General features: G+C 49.8%; 1 long non-coding RNA gene across 1 annotated transcript in view; it reads left to right on the forward strand.

The window, feature by feature from the left end:
• The window catches only part of LOC125129988 (uncharacterized), a 33,883-nt gene extending 18,648 nt beyond the window's left edge, over window positions 1–15,235 (forward strand). Inside the window, exon 3 of the long non-coding RNA XR_007135615.1 lies at window positions 14,768–15,235. This is a non-coding gene — a long non-coding RNA (uncharacterized LOC125129988). The remainder of the gene's footprint in view (window positions 1–14,767) is intronic.
• The last annotated feature ends 10,143 nt before the right edge of the window (window positions 15,236–25,378 follow it).

A 25,378-nucleotide genomic window follows, 5' to 3' on the forward strand; every position in this document is an offset into this window, starting at 1 on the left:
TGAACCTGTTCTGTGTGTGCTTAAAGGACTCCAGCTGCAGCGTTTTTCTCTCCCACTGTCCCCAGTAGGCTTTCCCTGTCCCATAAAAGGCAACACGGGAAAACCTTTCCTCGCTCCCCAGGTGTCCCCCTGGGGTCTGTCTCCTTGCGTTTGTGTCTTGCCACCCTGCCCTGTGTCTGCTCAGAGCCCCTGGGTGCTCAGGAATCTGGCCCGCAGCTCCCCCCGGGGCGTGGGGTGAGCTGGCACGAGGCCGTGAGAAACGAGGCCCTAAGACACAGGGAAGTGGAAAAGCTACATAAGCATCCTGATATTTCTTAGCATGTCCTCTGATGGGCTGATGTAGTACCTGTGTCTGTGTGCACACAGCCGGATAAACTCGGCAGCATGTAATTAATTGGCGTGCCCTCTCCTTCAGAAGAAACCCAGAATGGAAGGCCAGAAAGAACCCTGCAAAGACAAAGACTTCCTTGCCCAAATGCCATGTCTGGGCAGAGGCAGTCGCAAGGCTGTGAGGTGAACAAATGAAGCTTCATCAGGAGCTTGCGTTCTTTTGTAGCATTAACCTAAGAATGCTGCCGTCTTCTCTTTCTGAAGCACTTTACAGTTTGCAAAGGACATTTGGACTCCCTTTTCCCATTTGACCTTGCCTTGGCTTTGGTCAGTAAAGCCTGCTCAGTTAGAAACGTGTTCAGTGGGCGTGTGCACGGCTGGAGAATGTGCCACCGTGGACTGTGAGCTGGCGTTTTAAAGAGGCAGGACCATCTTGATGAGCTGGTACCAGCATGGTGCACCATTCAGCTGGACATTTAATTTCTGATGAAGAGTGTCACAACGAAGAAAAAATGCAGGTCATACTGGCTACTGTTTTCCACGGTATTAGGGTTTTTTCCCTGCTGAATTTTAGAAGCACAACAAGGGGAGCAGACCCAACCAGGAAGGGAGGCAGAGACGGTTCTCGGCAACACCTCGGGCGTGGGAAATGTGGGTCTTAACTGAATCCTGGCAATGCTCTAACTTGGAAATTTAACCAAAGGTATTTTCCAACAGTGAAACAAAAGCCCATTTAAAAAGGCTCAGTGCATTGTTTTAGCTCTCTGTCTCCCTTTTCCCAAAGCCACCTTGGTAGTCTGGTCAAGGGGCACAGCTGGGAACATTACCTACATATAAAAAGTGAAATTTAAGGCGTAAAAATCTGTACTCCTAATAAGTTTTACTCCACTCTTTCCTTGATTTAAATAGAGCGTTCCAAAAGTATTACCCATACAGGGGGCACCTTTTTATATACATGTTTTGTTTAGAAACGGTGAGCTAGCAAACAGTGAAAACGACCTTGACCATTATAATTATTTATTGATAGAAATAATAGCCTTTTAATACCTGGATTGGGATCTCTTCTCTACTAATCATGCAACTTTCGTCCGTTTCAAAGAGGATTTGGTTCGAGTGAAAACAAGCGGCTGGTGCTCCCCTTGCGCCCCTGTGTTTGTGTTCTGGAATGTTTACGCAGGGTTTTGACTTGGCTCTAACCTGCAACTCCTGGCTTTTATTTCACTGGCAGCTGTAATTTTTAGATTAAGGGTTATAATTTTGGTAAGGAATATATGAAAAGTTATAGGTTCATGCTCGAAAGGAGGACCATTAAATATTCATTATTACCACTCAAATTAGTTATCACGTGCTGTATAACAGTAACCCGTTATCCTCTCACGCGCTTCGATTCGGCAGTAAGTGAACGGTAATATACAGCGCCTATCAGTCGAGGGCTTTTCGTTGGGGAACAGAGAGAGAGATGATTTGAAAGCCCATCTGACGTATTTATGTTGACAGATTATTTAAAGGAATTACTGCTTTGTCAATAAACATGTTTGTATATTGGAATGGGATCGTGTTTGGATTTACTTCTAGCTGTTTAATTACTCTGTGCTTGTGAAAAACAGGGCTGCTTCATATGGTTATGAGTAAAAAAAAAAAAAAAAATTCACGCTAGAGAGGTTGAAACGTCTTAGTCCTTTGCAGCCACCTAACCTTCCCATGAAGAAGCCCTTTTCATTTCATGAGCAGGCATTGAAACCTGGCTCTTTCAGCGAAGCAGGATTGTGTACTTTGTGAGGTCTCCCCATCTGGGAGCAAATTAGTCTTAAGGAAGAAAAGCAAAGAGTAAAAGCGAGAGATGGATTTTTATAAATGTCCTGGGTGAACATACATAGAGATGTCTTTTCAACCCATTTTGGAAAGATGCGAAGTGAAAATAAATAAATACAAGTGTGTTTTAGTGTGAAAACATTGTGCTGTTTTCTTTGCAACACCTTGATATGCCACCTCACCCATGTGCGGTCATTAGGATGGCCACATGGGTTTTTTGATCCCATGTATGAATCACTCCATATTCCTCAGTAATTTAAATTGGTTCTTTTCCCATAGAAAGAAAACCCCATGAATTTGATTCTGATCTCATCTAACTTTAGAGCGTTCTGTCTTAAGGAGTCAAATTGGAGCTGATGAAGATATTGTGCCTTTTTCCACGTTGCCTCTGGACCCTTCGTAATGATGGTTTACTTTATTTTATTTAATTTTTTTCCTGCACAGAGGAGAGCAAGAATATATAGGTCCATGAATCAATCTAGATAATGGGGAAGGCTGAATGTAATAAATAATACAGTAACAACCCTAAACTAATGAGCTGTTGCTAAGGTACATTTCATAGGCTCATCCTCTATATAAAAAGTCACTAATAACCCCTTGGTGTAATCAGATGATAAAGCTTTGCCATAAGGCAACACCTGTGCAATTAGAACTGCGGATTCCTTTGCACGTTTCATTAATTTCAGGATTTTGTAAAGGCACAATGACTACACTAATAATCTAGGGTACTTGACTCCGTGTCGACCGGAAGCAGAGTGTCTAATTAGATAAAGGTAATTAATTAGAGATAAATGGAGCTAATAAGGCTCAGTTAACACTAATTCTCTGAATTGAGACATTTTGGGACAGACACCTACTATCCCGCGGACTTTGATCTTTTGCATTAAGACTACGTTCTAGAGGAGTCAGAAAATACTGGCATTGAACAATTGAGCAGTGTCTTGATGGCCTGTTTAGGCATCCGAAACTAAAGAAGTGTTTTCTTTCATGTTGTGCTATTTCCCCCCTTTCTATTGCAGCTTCAAGAATTCACTCTGTAGTCATTCCGATCTGTTAGGCTCCATATCAATCTTAATAACCTTTGCTCTCATTTTCATCATCTGTCTTGCCCACCAATGGAAGAAAATCGCAAGTTGTTCTCTCTTAAGTAAAGTCTTAACTTGTCACATTAAGGAAGTGTCAAGACTCACCAGCTGTATCCTCAAATTCTCATCCTTTAAATCTGATTCTTGAAAGAGAACAAACCTGTGCTTTGCAGCGTCGGCCTGAAAATTCAGCGGTGTAGGGAAAAGAGCATGGGCTTTGAAGTCGAAAGACCCGAGCTCACATTCCTGTTCTCTCTTATTAAGCGAGTGACCCTAGGAAGATACTTAACCTTCCTTGAGGTCCTCTGATGGTAAACGGAAGTAACACCGATCCTTAGGTTACAGGCCTGTCGTGAACACTGAGTGAGGTAAAGCCTCTACCTGCCAGGCTGGGGTTGAACACATAACCTAGCAGCATATCTAGGTTGACTGAAATTAAGAATGAGAAATATTACATTTTCATTTCAGCCGCATCTTTGGGCTACATTGATACCTGCAGCAAGGGAGAGATTCAGAATTTTCTCCAGGGCTTCCTGTTGCAGCTCAGTGGGTTAAGGACCCAGTGTTGTCTCTGTGAGGATGCGGGTTTGAGCCTGTCCTTGTTCTGTGGGTTAAGGATTCGGCGTTGCCACGAGCTGCTGCATGGGTGGCAGATGCTGCTCAGATCCGGTGTTGCCGTGGCTGTGGTGTAGGCCCCAGCTGCAGCTCCGATGATTGGAACCCTGGCCTGGGACCTTCCATATGTGACAGGTGCAGAAGAAAAAAAAAAAAAGGAGTTTTCTCCCAAATAGCCAAATCAGGAAAGAAATCCACCCTAGTCTTCACTTGGAGGGTGTGAATTTATCTGCCTTGGTTTTGGATGACGGGATAATTAGCCCCTTGGCCTGTTGTCCACAGTCCCCAAGGAATGGACAGCTTGCCCTGGAATTAAACTCTGGGATGTACGTGGCTTCATAGGAGGTTGACGTTTGCGTCTTTCTTCCATAGTTTTCTGGGCCCTGCCCTCTGGTCTCTGTGGTCAGGTTTCTAGACTCCCCGAGATTGCTCTCTTGGTCTTCTAGTATCCCCGCTCTCGCTTCTTTCTCCTGTGACTTGATGGCCTGTGGTCACCGCCTTCATCTTCCTCACAGAGCACTTGCCTCGCTCTCTCCCTTGTCAAGAGCTTAAGAATACCCCTCGTTAAATGAAGACTCTGTCTTGCAGGCGCTCCGAGCACCCGTATCTGGTCCACATGATGTATCCGGCCGCTCTCCTGCCCTCCCTCTGCCAACGACTGCTTTTATTCCAGGCCAGCCAGGCTCACTGTTCTCATCTCTACCTCAAAAACCTCTCTCTTCTCCCTTCGGGACTTATTTCAAGTCCTTCCCTTCCCCCGAGGCCCGCCTTGGCAACTCGGCCTCCCTAAGAACATTCTCCATCTCCGAAGGCCCACGGCTGCTCGCAGTGGCACCACACCCATGCGAGGCCTCAGGTCAGGAACCGCATCCTGTTGTCCTTGTGTGCAAGGCACCCTCGCTCAGCATCCTCTTCCTCGAACGCCTGCACACGTCCTCAGTGTGTGTTACGAGACCCCCACACCCCCCAAACCAGACCCAAGACCACAGGGGCTCCAGCCAGGCCTCTCCTCAAGCTCATCTTATTTCCAAACACGCGGGCTGAACGCAGGGCCGAACCCAGGGCCAAACGCACGGCTCAGCCCAGGGCTCAACCCACGGCCGAACCCAGGGCCAAACCCAGGGCTGAACTCAGCCAAGTGGGCAAAGAGCCCCCATTCGTGGACCTCATGGTCAAGGCCGAGGCAAGCCACACCCACAGCACATACTTGTTGCTCTGTTCCATGTTCCCTGGAGGGGTTCAGCCCGGGGTCGAGCCCTCGAGACAGGCAATGCCGGGAGGCGACCCTGAGTATTAGAGCACCGGCAGTGGTAGTGCTGCTCCAGCGGGCCTTTCCGAAGGGCTGCGGGAGCGGGGCCGGAGCCCGCATTCCTTTAACGGAGCTTCTTGGTGCCTTGTCTGTGGAGGAGGGTTTCCATGGAGAGTCCAGGCCAGAGGAACTGAAACTCACATGCGTCGGATGCCCGGCTTGACTGATGCTGGTTGTGGAGCCTGGGCGTGGCGGTGTGATTTGCCTTGGCCAGCGCGCAGTAGCAGACATGTGACAGACAGAGACTTTAAAAATGCTTGGCCACGAGGTCCCCTGTATAGCACAGGGAACTAGAGCTAATCACCTGTGATGGAACGTGGAAAATAATGTGAGAAATAGAATATATATATATATATATGTGTGTGTGTGTATAAAACTGGGTCACTTTGCTGTACAAAGGAAATGGACAGAACATTGTAAATCAACTATAATTTCAAAATTTTCAGAGAAATGCTTGGGTCCAGAGCTTGCTGTTTGGCAGCTCTTGGAAACTCGAGCAGGCATGCGAATGAGCCCAGGCTGGCCAGCCCGATGTGTCTCCCTTCTCCCAGCCAAGAGACAAGCAGCCTGGCTGACCAGCAGTGGCTACAGGCACAGGTGAGACCAGCACAACGTCACACAGAATGGAACTAAAGCGCGATTGAATTAAATTTGGGGTTGTTCAGTACTCACCAGCAGATAACTGAGGCATGGGTGTGGGCTGTTTCACGGCTTGAACTCAGAGGAAGGCCAGAAGACCTGATGGGTTCGGTGTCCAATCTTGGAAGACACAGTGCAGACACATGACGGTACCTTCAAGGAAATCGAGACGCAAAGAAGCCTTCTCAGTCTTAGAAAGTAGGAGACTGGGTCTGGGTTTGTCATTTGCGCTTGGTGCAGGTCAAAGTTCGAGTCAGAGCTGGCAGGTGGCGTGGCAGGTCTGCATGGCGGCACCGCCGAAGCTGTGGGAAAGGACGAGGGTGAGAAGGACAGACTGGGGACGGAACTGGCGGGACTCCTACTTTTAGTGGGCTGTTCGGGAAGAGGCGCAGGAGTCAGAGGAGGAGGGTCAGAGAGGCAGGAAGCCTAGAATCGTGCAACTGGGAGCTCAGGCTGGGAGAATCCCAGGAAGGGTGGAGGGGTCGGCAGAACCACCTGCTGGGACGGCAGGCGCGACAGTAACGAGGACTGAGGGCTGAGGTGTCGCGTACCGTCTACAAAGCCCCTTTGTGTGTCTCATTCCCCCCCCCCCCCGTCTGTACCTGCGGCACATGGAGGTTCCCAGGCTAGGGGTCCAATCGGAGCTATAGCTGCTGGCCGCTGCCACAGCCACAGCAACACAGGATCCAAGCCTCATCTGTGACCTACACCACAGCTCAACGCCAGATCCTTAACCCACTGAGCAGGGCTCGTGAAACCTCATGGTTCCTAGTCAGATTTGTTTCCGCTGCCCCACGGTGGGAACTGCGTGTGTCTCATTTTCATCCAGCATCATAGGTGGATTCCAGATTGTTACCGTGCCTGTCTTGTAGATGACACAACAGGCACAGAGCCATTAAATGCTTTACAAATATTACCCATCTGGTAAGATGGCACGTTCCAAGTTCTTCAAATGCGTCCCATTCTCACCTACAGGAGACTGTTGCCCGAATTCAGCCTCTGTCTGCCAGTGCTGAATTGAAACTCAGAGACAGAGTTCTAGGTAGAGGAGAAAAAATAGCTTTATTGCTTTGCCAGGCAAAGGAGGGTCGGGGCAGGCTGATGCCCTGAAGACCGTGCCCCCCATGGGGAAGGATCGTGAGGGGTTTTATGGTAAAAAGGAGAAAGACAGGTTTTCAGACAGGAATCAGGATCAGGACACACATGCATTCTTCTTCCTTTGGGGGAGGCTTAGTCATCAAAGCTGGAGTCAGGAGGTCTCGGCCTGATCACGCTGGGGGTCTTCTGGGTCGTTGCCGAGAATAGCAGTGCTTGTGAAGAGGGTGTATGGATCAGAGATGAGAACAAACAAACTAGGAAAGTTCCTGAAAACATCATGTGCCAATAATCTTTAGCCCACAGGCCATTGCGTTCAGGGTGCCTAATCTTCAGCTTACGGGTGATGGGGTTTAGGGTGCAGTTAGGCCCGGGAGAAGGACAAGGAAGGACTCTAGGCTGTTCACTTTTAAAGTATTCATGTCTAAAAGAAGCATAAGGACTGTACCTTTTCTCTTGGGTGTATACGATGCCTGTATTGTGTGCATCCCTTGAGGGGGAGCCGGGAACCTGCCCCAAGGCTGTACTATGGCTGCTTGACTGGTCTTCCGTCTCCTGATCAGCAATGGTCTGAACCTGTCCCTAGAAACTCAGGGAAGGCCACGGAGGCTGAACGAGGGCCATCTCCTAAGAACAAAAATGGGGGGCGCAGAAAAGCTTTTGTGCCGAGGAGCCCACAGGGCCCTGCTCGGTTTCAAGCCCGCTGGAACTGTCGTGGAATCTGACGAGAGGAAAGTCTACAGCAGCCTAGAGAGAAGTCGGCTCAGGAGAGCTGGGGCGTGGGGAGGCTGGCTGGGGCTCGGATCGCATGGAGGTCGCACCGAGGATGTGCCACGGAGGGAGCAGAACGCTGCTGACTTGGTAGGAGCACGAGGGGCACCAGCTTTGAAAGGCAGGGAAGGGTGACAGAAGCGAGTCTGTCGACGGCAGGGAAGGATCAGTGGAAAGCGGGAAGGGGGACTCGAGTGCAAGAGAGAAAAGCAAACGCAAGAGAAAATAAAAACAGAAGAGAAATAAAGAGAACGGAAGCAAGAGAAGCAATTGAGAAGCAGTTGGTCGAGGCGGAAATGCCAGCATCTGCAGCCCCCCGGGTGGAAGAAGTGCTTGCCTTGCAGGGCCGGGGGATTGGTGGGAGGAGAGAGGAGGGAAATGAAGGGGAGGTTTGGGGTCGAGCCGGGGACTCTTGAGATCGGCTTCCCTCCAGGAAGTTGCGTGGATCTACCTCTGCCACGAGGTCTTGTAAATGTTTCTGGAACAACTGCCCTCATGAAGCAAATTGTCCGTCCTGGCAGAGTTATTTAATCTTGTGATGGAAAAGGCCGCTGCCTGACGTGTGTGTGTGTGTGTGTGTGTGTGTGTGTGTGTGAGTATGCACTCTGGGGGCGTCTGGGACCTGGGAGCGTGTGTGTGTGTGTGTGTGTGTGTGTGTGTGTGTGTGTGGAAAAGGCCGCTGCCTGACTGTGTGTGTGTGTGTGTGTGTGCGCGCGCGCGCGTGCTCTAGGGGCGTCTGGGAGCTGGGAGCCTGGGCCCAGGAAGTGAGGGGCACCAGTTACCAACTGCTTTGCCTGGAGGTCGGGGTCATCCTGAAGGTGGAGCGGACGCCTCTGTCTGGAGAGATGCTGACAGAAAGGCCCTTCCTCCCCATCGTGTACCATCATGACTCTCTGCCAGGGAAGCAAGGCTTCTGATTCCCGCTTGAAGACAGATGCTTCCAGAAGGGGTGACCCACCACATCTTAGGGTTGATTGGAATTGCTGAGAGCAGGCTTGTTACCTGATGAGGATGAGGGTGGGTGGGGAATTACATGGCTCTGGATGCAAACAGAATATAGAAAGAGAAGAGAAGCCTACTGCCTTCCTCCCGTCCCGCTACTCAGGCAGGAAGGCCCACATCTCTGTCACCTGAACACCCGACACCAGCGTCATCACATCCCCTCTCTCAGGATGCGTCTGTCCATCTCCAGGGCTCAGAAAGCTGTGGGCGAATGGACGCCTGGCTTCTCATTTAGTCTGTGCGTCCAGGTTTGGTCCTCAGCACGCTGCTTTCCCGATGGTGCTTCCAAAGCCAGCTTGACCTGTTTACTTATGGCATCAGGTCCAAATTACTGAGCTTAGAAGACGAGGTCCTTCGCAGTCCAGCTCCCACAGCCTCCCCGCTTCCAGATCTGGCAGCTCACAGAAAACCCCGCACGCAGAGGGGCACGTGGACAGCTCCCCCGACTCCGTCCACCCAGACCGAGCTGCTCCTAGGCCCGTGCTCCCCGAGGGATTTATGTGCATGTCGCCTGCGTCATCTCTTCTGGAACACTCTCGACCCTGTCCTGGGTCCACCTGGTCAATGTCTGCATATCACGTCAAGGTCAAGCTTCCGTGACTCCTCCTCAGCGAAGCCCCTGGACTGAGGCGCCAGTCTCCCAGTCGCCCTGTGTGCACGGCCCTGTTGCTGCACCTGTCACAGCGGGGCAGCATCGGCTCGTGGACAGGGTACCTCCTCCCCACTGATCACTTATCATCATCACCGCCTGTAGCCGATGGGTCCCATAGCTTCACGCCAGGGCTCTCTTGTGCTCCTCATACATGTCTCATGGAGAATTTACACGGAGCTTGCTGAAGGCCAAATTCCCTTCCTTATCCGTTTCTTTTCATAACGTCATGCCAGCGTAGCAGCGCTTCGGTTCGGTTCGTTGTAAGACCGGTGCGTCGTGCGGGTTGCCAGCCTTTTACGTGGCCTCGCTGAACATCCGGCTCCAGAGCGCACCCTGCAGGGGCCCGGCCGTCCCACGCTGCCTCTGCAACGCCCTTAAGCTCCTGTCGGTGCCTGGGAGGGTGCAGCTGCCCCCTGCACCCTTCCCACCGCAGGGCCTGGTGGGCAGAAGGCGTCCTCTGGTCGTGCCACGAGTGTGCTCTTTGTGTCTGGCCTTGGAGGGCGGGCCGGCGAGGCCCGCCGGAAAGACTCGCAGGTCCCACCCAGGACATCGTTCCTTGGAGGCCTCCCCTTGTCCCGGAGATTCTGTTCGCTGTTCGCCTCACCTCTTTCCGGGCGGGCTTCCTTGGGGTGTAAGTTCAGTCCATTATCTGACCACATCCCGAGAGTTTTACCGACACAACTGTTTCCTGAGGCCACCGGCGGGAGGTGCCTGGAGCATAATCTCTGTCCTTAAAGACAGCGGCATGTTTGTCATTCTGCTCTCAGTTTCCTAAGAAGCTGGAAGGCAGGCCTTGGCGTGACCTACATACCCCAGTGCCTCTTTCGGAAAGGGCGCTCACTTTTCACAAGAATCGCAAAGACGGTCAGCGTTGCACATGGAAAACTGATGCCGAACAAGTGGCACGGGGCTTGGGGGGTAAGGGGGTGGGTAGGCAAGTGTGAGCAACCCCTGCCTCAGCCGCGCAAGATCAGGTTCTGAATCCTCTGGCAAGGGGCAGCTTAATCCTTTTTTTTTTTTTTTGGTTTTTAGGGCCGTACCCGCGGCATATGGAGGTTCCCAGGCTAGGGGTCCAGTCGGAGCTACAACTGCCGGCCTACGCTACAGCCACACCAACATGGGATCCGAGCCACATCTGTGACCTACACCACGGCTCATGGCAACGCCGGATCCTTAACCCACAGAGCGAGGCCAGGGATCGAACCTGCATCCTCATGGCTGCTCGTCAGATTGGTTAACCGCTGAGCCACAATGGGAACTCCAGCTTAATCCTTCTCCTATCTGCGAGTCAGGTGCCCAAAGGGAGTAGAGTCCTAGCCCCCTCACCCAGCGTGCGCCAAGGGTGCTGCTCCCTGCCGCCTCCCGCAGGACTCAGTGCTTCCCCCGCCCAGTGCAGGCCTGGCTCCAGCAGCAGCAGCCGCTCTGCTCCACTGGGCTGGGCCAATGGTACCAAGGGCCAAGCTTTACAGGTCAGAAAATGCCTGGCTCTTGAGACCCGCCAAGGCAACGGAGTCAAGGCCTCAAACACCAGGTTAGGGCTCAAACGACCTTTTGATTTTGGTTTCACCATTTCTGGGGTCCTGTCCTGTCAGTTATTATGGAGGATTTGTGACTCAGTTATATCCTCTTATGAAGTGAGTGTTCCCGTTGAGCTATTGGTTCTTTAGCAAGCTGCGGACATCTGGCAGAAACAACAGGGTTCTGGGAACTCTTTCTTCACAGGAAAAATACCTTCTCTTTCCCGCAGACTGCACGTTTGCACAGGTAGCAAGCACAGGAAAGCGCTGTTCGGAGAGAAATTTAACTGCGTTGCAGTTGCCAAATACCTAATACTTTAAAGAGGAAGTTCTAAAATTTAATAGTTGATTTTATTATTACTCTTTGGCTGTAATTAACTAGGAAAGCACTTTAAACGGCTCTGCGCTGGCTATTGAAATGGATTTTATGGTTTACACTGGGGGAAGAAAATTCGGTCAGCCCCTGGGCTGCTCCCTTGGTGCACATTATTAGCGTCTTTTTAGAGACAAGCCAAGCCATTTTGCTGTCATTGGTCTTGTGCAAATAGAGGGTGTTTATCTATGCAGCGCCCTTGGGAAAGGGCGTCAGAACGGATCACCGGAGCAGCTGACCCCGCCCCGGCGCACACATCACACAGGGACAGAGCTCCTCAGATTGCAAGTGAACACGTGCACTTCCTTTTCTAGGGGGCTGATAAAATGTTCTATCACTAAGTGAAAAGAATATCATCGGTCCCATCCAAGTTGAGGTTAGGCCTCGAGCTCACTTCTAATGCAGACGAGGGCCCCGCGGCCCCACGGAGCAAGTGTGGCAGAAACCAAACAGCCCTTCAGGACTCGGAGGAAACAGGTCTTCACACACCGAACACCAGCTCTTTAATGGGCGCTCGGCGTGTTTTCCATCAGAACCCAGATGCGGAAAGACCAAGCGGGCGGCAGAGAAAGCCGAGTCTTTCTGCTGTCTAGTGTAACTTGTCTATTGCTATATTTCAAACACCAAATTCTCCTCTCTTTGCTCCATCGTGTTGAAGCATCCGTTCACGCGTTTATTCAGCAAGTAAATATCGAACAACAGACAACACACACGCAGCAGGCACTAATCCGGACTCTTGCAGAAAAGCGTACACAACAAACAAGGTGCCTGTGGCCTCAAGGAATGTACCGTCTGATGAGGCTGATAAATGAATAAAGAACCGAAAAACCAAATCACAGGTCGGAAATGCTGTGAAGAGATGCCGTGGTGAAGTCAGAGAGAACCGAGGCCTCTGTTTTCCGTGGGTAAATGGGACCCGATGAGACCGCCTGCACAGAGCGCGAGGACCGAATGAGCCAGGACGGCGCGGCCCGGTCCTTGATGCCGTCCTCAGTCCGAGGCAGGAGACCAGTCGGGTGACGGGACCCGTGGGGAGGCTCCGTGGCTGTTGGTGACTTGAACTTGAGGGCAGGCTCCTCCAGGCTGACGTGCAGCCTCCGCATCGTCAGGCCGCGTCCTAGAGAACAGGACCTCGTCCCTCTGGCCGTTTTGTTTGGAAGCGTCAGCCTGATGGTTTACGGACCATTTTCTTCTCACGTGCTCATCTGGTGCTTTGCTGTGAATTCTTTCCCCTCCTTTGAGTGGCACAGTCATCCTTGGGGCCTTTTCAAGACCCTTCTCACGGTGGAAATGCCCCCTCTCCGGTTTTATTGGACGTGTAGATTCTTTCATAACGCACCTGATTCCTAGGGTTCTTTGCCACCTCGTGAGATCTAGAGGGGTCCTTGGCTTGGGGCATCCTACTCGCCCGAGGTTTGCTAACCATTTTCTGAGGTGCCCAAATTGAATCTAATCCTTAAACAGCCTTGCCAATGAGTATCATTATTTACATTGGGGGGGGGGTCTTTTTAGGGCCGCACCTGCGGCATATGGAAGTTCCCAGGCTAGGGGTCCATTCGGAGCTGCATCTGCGACCTCCACCACAGCTCACGGCAACGCCAGATCCTTAATGCACTGAACGAGGCCAGGAATCCAACCTGCATCCTCATGGATCCTAGCAGGGTCCGTTCCCCATGAGCCACAATGGGAACGTCATTATTTATGTTTTTAAAAGATAAAGAAACAGAAGCTCAAGAAGGTCGAGTAGGTTGCCCCGGGTTATAAAAATAAAAAGTGATGCAGGCAGGATGATTTTATGAACCTGTTTATTGAGTACCTGCTCGGCTCCAGGCCTGTGCTGGGGTGAGTGGTGAGGCTATCCATTGAAGGAAACACGTGGGGGAAACAGTTAAATGAGTCATTAGAGATGGGGGGACCCTGTGATGGGGGAGCGCCACTTTGGGGGTCTCTGAGGAACGCCCTTGAGATCTAAGGGTGATGCAGGCAGGGGGGCGCCGGGGGGTCACAGCTGGGGAGAGGCCGTCCTGGGCAGGTGGACCAGCCTGTGCAGGAGACTGGGGGCGGCGAAGAAGGGGGTGTGTCTTCGAGGAGCTGCAGAAACGGCTGGACTCGAAAGACCCAGCAAGGCTGGCGTAAGATGAGGACGCGGAGGGTGGATAGAACCAGATCACGTGGGACCTGGTTGGTTGGCTCGGCTTCGTGAGGGGCATGGACTTCGGCCTGATCTCAGAAAGACGTCATCAGAGGACTTGAAGCCGGGAAGTGATGTAATCTCATGTGAATGTTTTAAAAAATCATGCTGACTACTTTTGCAGATCGAGTGGGAAGGGGAACCACTGAAAAAGCAGAAAGACTAATTCGGAGGCTATTTCGGTGGTTGAGAGAGAAAATAGTAGTAGTTTAGGCCAGAGCGGTGAGATGGAAGTGAATGGATCCAAAAGGGGTGTGTGTGTGTGGGTGTGTGTGTGTGGGTGGGTGGGTGTGTGCGCGTGCATACGCACTCACCCTTGGCATATGGAAGTTCCTGGGCCAGGATTGAATCTGAGGTGCAGCTGTGACCCATGCTGCAGCTACAGCAATGCAGGATCCTTTAACCCACGGCACTGGGTGGGGGAGCAAACCTGCGCCTCCACAGAGACCCGAGCAGCTGCAGTTGGATTCTTAACCCACTGTGCCACAGTAGGAACTCTGGATTCAAGATATTTTTCAGAGGCAAACCTCTTGATTGAATCATCTGGCATGCTTTCAATTTCAGATAATAGAAACTGACTTTAAAAGTAGAATGGATTTATTGGCTTTTATAAGGAAGATGCAGAGGTGGGCCTGGATTCGGGCAAAGCTCCAGGACGTCTCTAGGGACCGGTCTCTGTTTGACTCTCTGTCTGACCTGCTGCCTTATATGCATTATCGGAAGGGGCTGGCCCTCTTGATCCCAGGGTGGCCGCCTGCAGTTCCAAGGCCACGCGCCTCTTCCTTTCCCTCGGGGTCGAAATAGAGAGTCCAGGGCGTCCCCAGGCAATGTCTCAAGTCTCACTCTGGTTGGAGCAGCCTGAGCCTCAGGCCCATTTCAGAGCCGGTCATTGGGGCCGGGAAGACGCAATGCTCTGAGTGGCTTAGCCTCAGTCATGAGCAGGGGGCCAGCTTTCCTGAAGCCACAGGGTTCACCAGGTGGAAATGAGACCTGCTGAGAACGGAAAAGGCCGGCGTGTTCTCTGGGAGCCAGTTCTTCTCTGTTAATGGGTTGAGTCAGAGTGTCGGGAGAGGAGGGTGGAGGCTGCACCCTGGCAGGTTCACAGAGGAAGCTGGTGAGCCGAGCAGAGCCTGAGAGACAGCCCAGGAGGGATGCTGGCCAGGAAGGCGGGTGGGCAGAGCCTGCGGCGCGGAACGCGGTCCTCGCCGAAGACAGAGCCTTGCGTGGTGTTGAGTGACCTGATCCCCAAGCTTGTGCCCTTAATCAGAAGGCCTATTTCACATTATTTCTGAAGGCCGGTTCCCATAGCACCTTTCGGTGTATGGAATCGCATACACACATATTAATGTTTACAACTCTGCTTTCCCATTTTATAGACGTGAAGACTGAGCCACAGAAAGGTTACATGGAAGCTCATAGCGCTAATGAAGAGTCACCGAGAAAGTCTGAGCTCTGTACATGCTCCTCTGCCCTCGGCTGTGGACACCGGAGGGGAAGGGCCAGGATGATCAGTCCATCAGGTTCTCACACAAAGCAGGGCGGTCGCTCCCCGGTCCCCTGGGGCGCCGGTCTTTGGAACTGAACTGCTTTTGAGGGGGCACAGCCGAAGAGGCGAGCGTTCTGGTCCGTGGTGATCGTCCTGGACCCCAGCACGTGGGGAGAAAGGAGCCTTCAACTTGTCAGAGACGTGAGACAGCGGAGCCAACCGATGACACAGGCAATTATAAAAGGGTCTTATGATAGGGGGATTCTGGGCCTCTAGAACCTTCTTTTGCCCCATTCTTGCTAAATACTCATTCTTCTAAACCACTTTTGACAGCATGACAGAACTGGGAAAGGCTGAAGTGAGAGTGTATGTTTCTCTTTTTCCTCAAGCACAATCGAAATGAGAGTTCCATTCTGTCATTTCATATTTTCCGTGCCTCTTTGTTCCCATTAGAGTGGATAATTAAGAGCTAAGGATAAATCTTCTTTTTTGTTAAAATACCTTTTTTTTTTTTTTCCCATCAAGGCAGATATCCATAGCTTTTCCCCCCTTCGATGAATGAGATAAACAAGCAAAGGAAAAACCACCCCACACCGTGTGTTAAATAAGCAAACCTCCGAACCACTCACGTCGTTTGGTGGGAGGAATTTTTCCCCCCGAATCAGATGTTGATCATAAATGGTCAAAATAATCCTTGGCACTTTCTCTAAAGCTTCTGCTCATTATCATTCAATATGTTCAACAGAATTACTAAATTTAAAATAATACGGTGCATCTGCTTGGGATGACGGTGAGAGATTTGGCTTCCTGTCTCTTCGTTAAGGATGAATTCAGCCCAAGGGTGTACTCTGAACTTGGCAAATAGCATTATAATAGTGAGAGAATATTGCCTATTGGGTAGCAGGAGTTGATGATTAAATTTAAGTGTGTACTGTCCACATAAAACAAATAATGCTCTTTTTTTAAAACTTTTACTGTGAACATTCATCACTGGTGCTGAAGATGCACAGTTGCTAATGATTGTGTTTTTAACTTGTAATGCACTGTAAATTTTGTATGATACTACGGTGACCTTATACAGAATAGAAAAGATGACAGGAGGCCTATAATTATCGTGTGGGGAAGAAACGCCTGTAATTATCTACTATTCTTAGGACCAGCGTGCATGGCCTCTTAATTTACATAAGCTTTAGACCTTCACACATTTTCTGTCTTGGCTTGTGGATGATAAATTTTGCTCAAATGAAATCAGAAGATGTACTGTTTGATGAGGAGTTAGCCAACTGGGAGCTTGATTACAAAGAACAGCACAAGCTTTGGTGCCAGCGGAAAAAAAGGGAGCATTTATTTGGATGGGATTTGTTTAAGGCAAGATTCAAAACATTAAAAAAAAAACAAAAACCAACACACCATATTACTATATCAGGGCCTGATAACGTGTGATTATTTTTTAGAGACTTGGGGAAATTATCGTGTGGAAAAGCATTAACCGAACAAAGAGAAAACCTCTAGGATATTTATCACTTGGAGGGTGATTATGACAGCACGTTCTTAGTAGAGATGCATATTTTGTGCTCATTAAGGTTTTACCCCCTTGAGTGCCCGAGGATGCACAGTGCATCGCAGGGAAGTACAGTTCTCTTGTCCTGTGAGCACTTGCTCGGGGTGGGGGTGGGGGCGGGGGGATGGGGCGGGGGGCTCGTTCCAAATTAAGGCGCCTCTCCCAGAGACCCAGCCCGGGCAGGGCCCGTCGGTGTGAGAGCCGCTGGGCAAGTGGAGGAGACAGGGAGGTTTTCCATTCAAACGCTCCCGGGACATAGCGGCAAGAGCGGAGAGTGATGGCAAGAAACTTCTGGTCTCCAGGGTGGAGAGCGGGTGGGAAGGACACGGATGGACCTGGTCCCTGAACGGCCCCACCTGAAGGACATAGGACACACAGATTCTCAGCCCGAACTGGGGGCGAACTCAGACCCACCTCCCTACGTTGAGGTTTCAGCGAGGTGATGGGCTAGGATCAGCTTAGTAGAAAGGTCCCTTCCGCACACTGAGTCGCCTGTTCTCCTTGGCGGCGGCTATGACTCTCAACCCCCTCAAACCCGACTTGCCGTCGTCTCAACCTTTGAAATGGCGGTGATGCTTCTTCCTCTGACCTGTGTTAGAGGAGCCTGCTGCCTGCGTGTCCTGTGGCACATAGAGAACTTGAGGGCAAGGTCTCTGATTCTTTCTTTTTCAAACCCTTCCCAGGCAACGCAGGGCTTGGCGTGTGCTGAGCATATCCAGTAACCGTGCGTTGTCTGAAAGAACAAAGGAACGGTGGGGTCCTGGGGGAGCGTCGGTGGTGCCCTGCTGGCGGGGCTGGTTGACCGCGTGGTCTGGCAGAAAGTACGCTGGACCCGAATTCGATTGGACTTGGGCTCCAATCCGAGTCTTCCACTTTGTGTTCGTGGTCAGAACGCCCCCCGTTTCCGGTCCCTGGCAGAGCCCTTAACCTGCCACTCTCTCGAGTTATCCTCGGGGGCCGCACCCGGCAGGAGCCGTGGTTTAAGGGCAAGACCTTGGCCGCCGGAGACGAGCGCGCACGGCCTCCACTGTTGCCCCTTCTTCTCTGAGGTGTCATCTGGGAAACGACAGCGACACGGGACCGTGGTAGGAAGTGCTGTCCGTTCAGGAAGCCGGCAGGAGAAGGTTTGGGCTGTTTTTATGTGAAATTGCTTTGGCACCTTAGAAATACGGCTCAGATTTCGTGTCGTGAAGAGCCGTGCTTTCCCTGACCTTGACATTCTCCGTCTTTGGAGCCGCCTCCCTCTTCAGGGTGCTGTAGAGGTGACGAGAGTGACAGAACTGCTGGTTTCGTCCTCACCGACCCAGGCCAGTCCCTGTCAGGCCAGTCTGAGTGGCTGGCTTGCGGCGGCCCTGGCAGTGACTGGGAGCTGGCAGGCGGATGGCAGATGTGCTGGTGGCCAGAACATTAGCCATTAACGCCCACTCTTGAGCCAGGAGGCAGGTGCTAATGTCTCCAGCTGGATTCCTAACACCTTCCTAGGATCCAGGAACCAGGCACCCCCTCTTCAGACCCAGTCTGGCTGGTGAAAGAGAGGGTGTTTCCAGTTGAGCCGCTGAAGTGGTACAGAAAGCTCAGGAGCCAGTTGGCAGAGGATGAGCCCTAAATGGATAAAGGTGCCACTCTCATGAGTTATTTTCAGGAGCAGCAACCCGGTAGGGAGCAGCGGCTTAAGAGCAAGATCTTAAACTGGGTTGTCCTCAACTGGGTTGTCTAGAGAGTGACTCTGGTGAGGCTTTTCCCCCAGACCGCTCCCAGTTTGGGCCAGTGGGGATGCTGGGAGCGTAGTGGCTCTAGGACAGGGTGGTATCCCTGTCACGTTACAGCTGGTAACGTGACACTGTAACCAGCACGGTTGCTGAGTGAATCTCTTTCCAGGAGGACCGGGAGTTCCTTTATGAGGAGCAAGGTGTAAATGGGGGAAGGCAAAGGAGAAAGAACAGAGAGTAAAGTGCCCTTCGAAGGTGACCCCCGAGTTTCCTTGTGGTGCAGCAGGTTAAGGATCCGGGGTTGTCACTGCAGAGGCTTGGGTTGCGGCTGTGGTGTGGGTTCGATCCCTGGCCCGGGAACTTCCACGTGCCGTGGGCATGGGAAAAAAAAAAAAAAAAAAAAAAGAAGCTGAGTCCAATTAGCTTTGGGGTTCGCTTTGTAGGCTGCTATGGATATCTTAGCCACAAAGTTCATGGTAGAGGTCAGACCACCCCAAGAATTAATAAAAGCTGCTTTTTTGGTCAGAGTTTGACTGACAGCTGAGGTGAATTTTAACTTAGACTGAGCTCGAAATGCGCTTGTTTCCTCTCCAAAGCTGAGGCCCATTTGCACAACAAGCAAAAAGACAAGGTAAACAACTTGTGTTTAGACTTTCCAAGGTCTGTTTCTCTGGATGACATAGAAAGACCTCTGGTACCACCTCACCCAGGAGTGAACCCAAACAATGGGGATCCTTTCAACATCCACAAAGGGTCACTTCTTTGAAATGTGATGAATTCCTAGAATGACTTTTTCATTTAAATCGCATGGATATCAGAGAAGCCCAGGCCAGGAGGCGAAGCAGAGCAAACTCACACTCTTTGACTACAAAAGAAAATGCATATTTTTGATGAGCCTGCCCTGGCTGCCTTCTTCGGCTCAGAATGCTGTTTTCCTCCCCTTTTGCCTACGAGGAAGGTTGTGCGTAGGCGTAAACAAATGCCTTCATTACCTATTCCAGTCGTGCTGCCCTGGATCCTTCCAAACATGGGAAAGGTGCTGTTGTTTGGCTGGCAATTGCTTAAGCTAACAGGCTTTGAGAGTCTTCCTTGGGGTTAGTTGGAATTGTTCTAGTGCAAGTCAGCAGCCATGCAGCTGAAAGTTGCCACCAAAACTGGAGCCATGAGATTGGGTTAGGGGTCCAGGTGGAGGGGGCATCTAGCCATCTGTCCCCAAGTCAATAGTCTTCCTGATTCTCCAGCTGCATCACCATTGTCCCAATTCCCAGACCCATGGACGCCCCTTCCTGAAGATTCATCCATATTGTTCCTTCCAGATATGGCTGCGTCTTTTTCTCTTCCGGCGACGTCACCTTAATACAGGCCCACAGCCTCAAATGACCATTTGCATCTCAGCTCATCTTTCTGCCGCCTCAAAGGCAGCACGGTGCCTTCATAGTTATTTGTTTATGTGGGCTGGGCCCTGTGCTGAGTGCTTTACACGGGTCACTGTTTTAACGCAGACAACCCTGCTAGGAGGCAAGTACTGTTTTGTGCCAGTTTTCAGGTACTTTGCTCCTGGACACATGGTGAGGGGAGCTGGGATTTGAATCCAAGTGTCATAAGCCAATAGCACTTAGGGCCCAAATTCTCCACCCCTTCCTGTTGTCTTGCTCTTGACCATGTCACTGCAGGTCCTCTATCTAGAGGACCAGGCGATTTTTATGTCCCTACCCTTGAAGCGGAGCTCAGCCATGTGGCTTGCTTTGGCCAGTGGGATGATAGCAGATGTCACACAAGCAATGGCTTAAAGAAAGGCTAGCACTCTTGTTCTCTGCCAGAGCCGTGAGGAAGCATGTCTCAGTCAGCCCGCTAGTGGTGAGAGGCCCCATTGATCAGATGCACTCACCCTACTTGTCCCCGCCGTGATCACCTTGGATCAGAATATAACTAGCCAAGACAGCAGAGCCACTCAGCTGCCTGGGCTCCCAAATCTATTATACGAGAGCCTTTGATCCCATTCCTGTTAAAACTCAACCTGCCAACCAGTTAATCGACCTACTCATTCTTTTTTTGATAACCCGTCAGATCAGAAATCAATGAAATTGGGAGTAGGAAATCAGTAGAAAAAAATCAACCAAACCCAAAGCTTGTTCTTGGAAAAGATCAATAAAATCCATAAGCCTCCAGCCAGACTGACTAAAAAAAAAAGAGAGAGAGAAAGAAAAGACAGAAGTTGCTAGTATTAGAAATAATAAAGGGGACATAGCTATATATCCCATGGACATTACAAGAAAGCCAAAGGAATACTATGAACAGCTCTATAACCACAAACTCAATAACCTAGATGAAGTGGACCGATTCCTTAGAAGAAACAATCTGCCAAAACTCACACGAAAAGAAATGGACAATCTGAATTGGCATGTAACAGTTGAAGAAACTGAGTCAATAATTCATAACCTTCCAAAACAGAAAGCACCAGGCCTAGGTGGGTTCACTAGTGAGTTCTACAAAATATTTCAGGGAGAAGTTATACCGGGGCTCCAGTAATCTTTTCCAAAAGATAGAAACAAAGAGGATGCTTCCAAACCCATTCTGTGAGTTCAGCATCACCTTAATCCCAAACCAGATAAAGACATTATAAGAAAAGACAACTGCAGACCAATAGCACTCATAAATATAGATGCAAAAATATCCTCAGTGAAATACTAGCAAATAGAATCCAACAATGAGGAAAAAACATAATCCAACAATGTGTGAAAAGAGTCACATACCTCAACCAAGTGGGATTTATCCCCCACCCAGGTATGCAAAGCTGGTTCAACATTCAAAAATCAGTTAATGTAATCCATCACATCGGTATGCTAAATAAAACCCACCTGGTCATATGAGTAGATGCGGAAAAAGCATGTGGCCAAATCCAGCGTCCTTCATGATAAAGACTTCCAGAAAACTAGGAATAAAGGGAACTTCTTGGACTAGATAATGAATATTTACCAAAAACCCCTACATCTCATAGCAATACTTAATGGTGAGAAACGTGAAGCTTTTCTGTGAAGCTCAGGAACAAGGCCAGGATGTCCCCCTCATCACTCCTTTTCAACCTGGTGCTGACGGTCCTGGCTACCGCATTAAGGTAGAAAAGAAAAGTGTGCGCGTCGGGAAGGAAGAAAGAGAACTGCCTTTGTTCACAGAAGACGTAACCATCTATGTAGAAATTCCGAAAGAACTGACCAAAAACAAAGACCAAAACCAAAGCCAAAAAACCCTCCTGGAACGAGCGAGCACTTTATAAACCAAGATTGCAGGGCACAACCTTACCATGCAAAAGCCAGACACTTTCCTATATACCAGCAGTGAAAAAATGGAATTTGAAATAAAATTTGAGATAGAATTATCACTCCCCAAAGTGAAGTGAGATACTTAAATATGAATTTAACAAAATACATACAAGGTCTATATGAGGAAAACTCCATGAGGAAAAAGACAAGAAAGCTATCAAAGATGAGTGCAGGAGATGGATAGCTATCCCATGTCATGGGTAGGGAGCTTCAGTGTTATCTAGAGAGTTCTTTTCACATCGATCTATAGATTCAGTACAACCCCAGTAAAAATTCGAGTAAGTTATTTTATGGATATTAACAAGCCAATTGTAAAGCTGATAGAGAGAGAGGCAGAAGACCTAGACTAGCCATCCAAATATTGCAGGAGAAGGACAAAGTTGGAGGACTCACACACTGCCAACCTCAGTTTAAAGCTACAGTAATCAAGACTGGATGGTACGGGAGGAAGAATAGACGCAGCGGTGGGGCAGGATAAAGAGCCCGGAATCCATCCACACAGGTACAGTCAGCCGATCTTTGGCAGAGGAGTAAAGGCAATACGGTCAAAAAGATAGTCTTTTCAACAAATGGTGCTGGAACAACTGTGCAAGAACTAACTCAAAAGGGATCATGGACATACATGTAAAGCACAAAACTAGGATTTGGTGGTGACTTTTTAGATACAAAACCAATGGCATATGATCCATGAGAGAAGTAATTTTTAAGCTGGACTTCATTAACATTTTAGAAAAACTTTTGGTTTATGAAAGACAATGTCAAGAGAACGAGAAATCTCATACTGGGAAAAAATATTTTCAATAGGCATATCTGGTGAAGGATTTTTATCCAAAATACATAAAGAGTTCTAAGTTTCGTAAAAGAACAACAATCGATTAACCAATAAAAATGTGCTTAATGAAAAAAATATTGACAATTAAAAAACAACCCGATTAAAAATGGACCAAAGACACCTCACCAAATAAGATATACAGGGATATCCATAAGGATATGAAAAGATGCTCCAATTTATATGTCATTATAGAAATGCAAATTAAAACAACAATGTGATGCTATTGCCTGTCTCTAAGGACAGCCAGAATCTGCAACACAGATAACACCCGGTGCCAGTGAGGCTATGGAGCAACAGGAGTTCTCCTTCAATTACGGGTGGGAGTGCAAAACGGTTCAGCCACTTTGGAAGATATTTTAGCAGTTTCTTCCAAAACTAAGCATACTTTTACTACATGATCGAGAAAACGCATTCGTTGATATTTATCCAAAGGAGTTGAAAACGTGTCCCTACAAAAACCTGTTCATGGGTATTTCTAGCAGCTTTATTCCTAATGGCCAAAACTTGGAAGCACCTGAGATGTCTTTGAGCAGGTGGCTGGATAAATTGTGCTGTGTATAGACAATGGAATCTCCTTCAGGGTTAAAAAGAAATGATTGTCAAGCAATGAAAAGACAGAGGGAGCCTTAAATGCTTGTTACTAAAGGGAAGAAGCCGGTCTGAAAAGGCTGCGTGCCTCATGATTCCAACTGCATGACGTTGTAGAGAGCGTGAGACGTTGGGCACGGTGACAGGATCAGCGGTTGCCGGGGGCGGGGGAGGGAGGATGAGTGCGGTAAAGCACAGAGGGCCTCTCGGCAGCGCCACGACCCTGGGTATTGCTGCAGAGGTGAATTCGTGTTACTGTAATTCGTACAGCCCGTAGGATGTCCAGCACCAAGAGGGACTAGTGCAAACTCTGGACTTTGGGCAACAATGACGTGTCAGTGTTGCCTCATCAGAGTTGACATGACAGTGAGGTAGGCTCGTCACCTGGAACAGAGGCACCACTCTCGCGGGAGATGGTGATAGCGGGAGAAGCTGCATGTGAGGAAGAAGTGAGTACGTGGGGGTGAGTGGGGATGTATGGGGTGTGTGGGGGTGTACGGGGTGTATGAGGGTGTATGGGGGTGTGTGGGATGTGTGAGGGTGTGTGGGGATGTGTGGGAATGTATGGGGGTGTATTAGAGTGTATGGGGTGTATGGGAGTGTGTGGGGATGTGGGGGTGTATGAGGATGTATGGGGGTGTGTGAGGGTGTGTGGGGGTGTGTGGAGGTGTATGGGGGTGTGTGGAGGTGTATGGGGTATATGGGGTGTGTGGAGGTGTATGGGTGTGTGGGGGTGTATGGGGGTGTATGTGTGTGTATGGGGGTGTATGGGAGTGTATGGAGTGTATGGGGTGTATGGGAGTGTATAGGAGTATATGGGCATGTGTGGGGGTGTGTGAGGGTGTGTGGGGGTGTATGGAGGTGTATGGGGTGTGTGGGAGTGTATGGGCGTGTATGGAGGTGTGGGGGTTGTATGGGGTGTGTGGGGGTATATGGGGTGTGTGGGCGTGTATGGGAGTATATGGGAACTCTACTTTCTGCTCAAATCTGCTATGAACTTAAAACTGCTCTGAAAATAAAGTCTACGTAAAAGGGGAGATATTAACTAACCAATTAACTACCCGCCCCCAAAAAGATAAACATAAAAGGCCTTAGCCTTAACGCGTGGCTCGTTGCTCTCAAAACCTTGCTTTGTCGGCATCCCGTCACAGCCTTCTGCTGTAGCCAAAGCAGCCTGTTCAGGACCCCAAATATCCCTTGTTCTTCCCTCTGTCTTCCCTGCTCACAGCGTCTTCTCCCCCCTGCCCCCCAGACGCTGAGTCCTCTAATCCGTCCTCTCTTGGAACCGATGTTCGCAGTCTCTGAGCATCCCTGCATCTGTGCCAGTTGTCTGGCTCTTAGCACTGGCTACCCTGTGGTGTCAGGTAGAGTGTGTGGTTTTTATGCGTGTATTTAGCCCTCCACTGTGCGTTCTTTGTGGACAGGAGCCTGGTCTTATGATTTGTGGCATCTCCTTCAGACTTGTTTGTATTTAATTCAGTGATTAAATCCGAGTATCAAAAGTTACCTTAAATTTCAGGGTGATAGATGGCCTCAACTCTCCCACACAGCGAGATGCATCTCACAGTCCTCGGGGTCACGGTGACTCTGGTGGAAGTGGCTCCAAAGCAGCATTCGGGGTCACTTGGTGGTTTCCAAGATGCTGAGCCCCTGAGAGTTGGTCTTCCCGCCTTGCTGGTGAAGGTCTCGGGCTCCGCGATGTTGGCTAAGCAGTGACTTTATTGTGGAAAACCTTACGCAGCTTCTCTCTCATCTCCTCCTGGGGAGCGTGAAAATGAACCCATGTCTAAGTCTAAGGATCTGAATGCCTTTTTCTGGGGCAGCAAAGCTCTGGGTCCTGCACCTCTCCCCTTCCCTCAGAGCTCTAGAGCTGTGGTTCTCAACTGGAAGTCCTGCAGGAGTGTCAGAATTTGATGGTGGCGATGGGAGAGGGTAGCGCAAAGGCGCCTCCGCTGACTCCCCCCCCTCCCAGCCCCCGTCCCACCCACGGTGATGGAGACTCACAGCTCTCATAGTCCAACCGTGAGTGCAGGGGAATAGCTGTCTTCGCAACTAGCTGTGTCCCCCCGGGGAAATCAGATGCCTTTTCAGTATACACCCTATCATGCGGGTGTTTCGGGTACTTTGCCCTTGCTGCAAATTATCCGAGCCACGAGCTCCATCTGATCCCTTTGGCAGTTCCAATCTTAAAATAGTCAATTGCGCATCGCTCTGTAGAGAAGTCTGTGTATCCATAACAATATGCCGTGTGGCTGTGTCTGTCCTTGTGCATCTGCATAATTATACAGGATTTTGATATCGTGTGTGCCATGTGTATTTATTATGGATGCAGGTACACACATGTGTGACATGCTAATTGAGTTATTCTAAAAAACACAAGTATTTTGCGAGCTTCAGAAACACATGCTAAGTATGTACATCTACAAACTGCTGACAAACAGCGCCCTTTCAAACAGAGAGAGCAGTTTAATAGCAGTGTTAGAAAGCTGGC

The sequence above is a fragment of the Phacochoerus africanus genome, chromosome 6 (assembly GCF_016906955.1).
Source record: "Phacochoerus africanus isolate WHEZ1 chromosome 6, ROS_Pafr_v1, whole genome shotgun sequence".
Taxonomy (NCBI): Eukaryota; Metazoa; Chordata; class Mammalia; order Artiodactyla; family Suidae; genus Phacochoerus; species Phacochoerus africanus.